At 27.1% G+C, this 4,005-nt stretch overlaps 1 protein-coding gene across 3 annotated transcripts in view; it reads right to left on the minus strand.

Annotated features, from left to right (window-relative positions):
- The window catches only part of Reph (Regulator of eph expression), a 349,319-nt gene that overhangs the window by 330,573 nt on the left and 14,741 nt on the right, over positions 1–4,005 (minus strand). The gene's annotated exons all lie outside the window — the stretch shown is intronic.

Consider the following 4,005-nt stretch of genomic DNA (forward strand, 5'->3'; position numbering starts at 1 on the left):
TATATATATAATTTATCCAAAAACATAATAATATTCACTAAGAAGAAAGCCTTAACCTTTCTGAAATGTAAACACAATCCCAAAAATTATAGGTTTTGACTACAATAAAGATAGGGTCACAAGGTCTATCGTTAACATCAAACTAAGTTAAAAACTAGGAACAGAAACCAGTTTTGTTTGTTAAGGCATCTGAATGAATTATATCGTATTTCATTTTATATCTGGTATTTTTTTATTTTATATTCTTCGCCGAAATATTATTTTAAGAAACAGATGTTCCACACATTATTTATTGATGATCAAACAGGAATCATATTTTTTTTTAAACCTCAGGAAAACACACGCCACACCAAACAAGGAAAAAACTTAGAAATTGTTAAATGTGAAAATGCTACTAACTATTTCTGTGAAATATTACAACTGAAGAAATATATCTAATATATAATTTTAGTAGCTATCCATAAAAATAATTTTAATCATTATTTAATATTAATTATGAGATAATTTTCAATAAAAGTACAATATGCAGAATAAATAAATTTTAAGAAAACTTTTATAAAAAATAATAAAAACATGAACATGTCACAAAAATAAATTGTAACGAAAAATCACAAAATTTGTATCAGAATTTTATTTATGAAATCTCAAATAAATTATTTTTTTTTAATAATATTTAAAAGTACTCCAATTCAATTTTTTCGCTAAAAAATTTCTTCTATCAAAATAATTTTTATTTATTATCAAATAGGAATATATTTTCAAAAAATCTCAGTCAAAACACACTTCACACGAAAAGAGGAAAAAACTTAAGAGACCAGTTAGGGAATATATTACCAGTTATTACTGTGCAATATACAGAATAAATAAATTTAAAAAATATTATGAATAATAAAACATGAAAGAAGAAGAATAATGTGGAAAAGAAATTGAAATTAAAAATTACAAAAATGTATCACAATTTTATTTAAGAAATCTCAAATAAATTATTTTAAAGAAAAAAAAAATAATAATAATAAAATCATTTTTGGTCTAGAATTTTTTTCAACAAAAAAAATGTTTTCAAAAAATCATGAAGATCTTATATAACTTCTGGGGAACTCAACCGATCACACTGAATTTTTGATGGCACCTAAAGTAACTGAAAATACACTAAATGCCACAAATCGGGCTCTACTTTGTTAATTTGAATTTGAAATATAAGGAAATTTATTTATTCATAAACATTTTCAAGTGGATACTTATTTCTTTCAATTTTCACAAATATATATTTTATTGTTGTTACCAAAAAGTGTGAAGAGTTGGTTTTTCACGAGTACCACAAGATTTAAATTCTGAACACATGAAGTTTGAAGTTGAACTAGGAAAGTAGACAAACAACTGTTTCGCCCGAGAAAGAAAAATTTTAATAATTCGTTAGTGATTTGTAAAAAACACATTTTTTGAGGGTGCTGAATTTGAAATTTTTTTTTTTAATTGTATTTCTATCCTTTTTTCTGAATGAAAGATATCTAATAATATAAATAATACTTCTATAGTAAAATATCACCAAAACACTAAGAGTTTTTCGGAACATAAGTCTAAGTGGAAATAATACCTATTTTAAGAACACAATGGTAACCTTACAACCCAAACAAAATTAGTTTCATAAATATATGAACATAATAAATGTCTTCTTTTTTTTGTTGCAATAGTGTGTTATTATAAAAAGTTGAAAACAGCGTTTTAATTTTCTAGTAGTACCAAGAATTACAAGATTCCAAAATATAAGAATTGGTATTTAACATATAATATTAGTATTTTGTATTCAATATACAAGTCTATTAATACAGGGAACTGGAAAAGTGATTTTTTGTTAAACATAATCAGCTGTTCGGAAACGAGTTTAGTTTAGAAAAAAAAAAAAGTTGGACAAATTTCATCAACGAACTCGCAAAGAAAAACTAGTTCACCTTGAAAGGAAGAACTTTCTTGACCAAACCTTTTTCCTTGGCTTTACATCACACATAGGTAAGATTGAATGAACAGTTGGAAAAAGAAAATAAGTCAAATTTATAATAGTTAAACTCGGCCGCCATTAAGTCTAAATAATGTATTAATAGGTCAAATAAGGGGAAATTCAGTTTTCCAACGATAGTATTAAAGTTGGAATTAGATAGATGTAGAGGAGTTATGAACAATGAACATTGAAAAACCGAGAGAAAAAAAAGATCATCCAAACAAATTAAGTTCAAAATTATAAATTTAAAATTTTTTTGAAAAACATATTTTAAGGTTTAAGATGACGCAATAAACGAATATAATTTGACCTTTCATAAAACTTTTTTTTTACCATTTTTATTGAAAACCTCATATTTTTTTTTAATTTTTAGAGAATAAAAAATTATTTAATAGGTTCAGTAATATGTTTATATTATTATTAAGAAAGATAAAAAACTATTAGCATATAATAACCGTGAAAAAAAATGAACACTTTCTAAATTACGAGCCAAAAATGTATAATTTTGTTATGTTCGGAATATTTTATATCCTCCGTCAATTTTTATATATTATATTGATGTATTTATGAAATTGAACATATAAATTTTGTACAAAAAAGTATTAATTGTCCGATTCTTATATATTTTTCTACGGTGATAGTTTCTTTTAGATTTAAATATACATATAAGAAAACTGTGTTTAATAAATAATAATTTCCACTACTGAAGTAAAAATAGATTATAGGCTTATGTCAGACAGGAGTAGATTGACCCAAAGGCATTAATTCTGCTTGCTAAAGTACTTTGTAACCTATTGCCAAAAATAACCGCTGCCCAAAATAGAACTTTCTTTGCTAAAAGACTAAAATAGATCTCATTTCGAGGACTTAAAGGGTCAAGATCAACCTAAAACGTTATAAGAGCCGTATACACGGAAACAGTTTTCTGTCGTGGTAGTTCTATCATAGTGAGACAGTGCAGTATCTTGTTTACACGTTGCGACAATTATGACATTATCGAATGTAGCTGACAGCTGAATGGACTTCAAAAAGATGAAAAAAAATTTAGTAAATTATTAACGAAACGTCGTAGAAATTAACCAGTATAAACTTATTTTTGGAGAAGTTTGTCGGGGGGTGCGGTCAGCAAATAACAACATAAATAAACAAAACAATATTTATTTATTTATGTTATTCTTTACTGACCGCACCCCCGACAAACTTCTTCAATCATTAATCTACGGTCAACTAAACTTATTTTTATTTATTTATTTAAACAAAAATACATTATGGTTAATTTATGGTTGATTATAATTGTATGATTCTACCACACTTTGATAGGTCAGTCAGTTTCAATTGTTTCAATATGGAACTAATATTGAAGCAAAAATTCATGCCGTTTTTCAATTTCAGGCGCTTTTTAAATATTGCTTGATTAAACAATCTTAAAGTCTCCTCTTCCCGTTTTAAACAAATATTCAAAAGTGATTCGTCGCTCCACGGGGGTCTTAGTGGGGCAGGTCCGGAGGGGAAGGAAAACCTTTTTTGTGTTTATCGACCAACCTACTCGCTATAATTGTCTTAGCAAGCTTTTGTCAATTTCAAATCAAGAATAGCCAACAAGCTGTTGGTATAAATGATGAGTAAGAATTTCAGCTGGGCCAGCCATAGCTCAGTGAGTAAGACACAGTCTTACTAATTTGATGTCTATTGGTGGTGCCAGTTCGAATCCTGCCTTGGACGTTGACTTTTTTCATTGAGTGGCGGTCCCACAAAATGAGGAACTTTGACCCCCAACCATGATAAGGCAGTATAGGACTCCAACGGGAGTCTTGGCCGGAAAAAAAAAAAAAAAAAAATTTTCAGCAGGTTATTTTATAAAAATTCATATTTTATATTGTATATATATGACAATATCATAGATAGGCAAATCTTCAATCAAAAGAATAAGAAAAATCACCTAAATCAAATCATTATTAACTATAATTCAGAGAAGTCAGCTCTTACTATAGTTACCGTAATTGATCACT

Source organism: Halyomorpha halys, unplaced genomic scaffold, assembly GCF_000696795.3.
Source record: "Halyomorpha halys isolate HHAL.00 unplaced genomic scaffold, Hhal_1.1 Scaffold309.1, whole genome shotgun sequence".
Classification (NCBI taxonomy): Eukaryota; Metazoa; Arthropoda; class Insecta; order Hemiptera; family Pentatomidae; genus Halyomorpha; species Halyomorpha halys.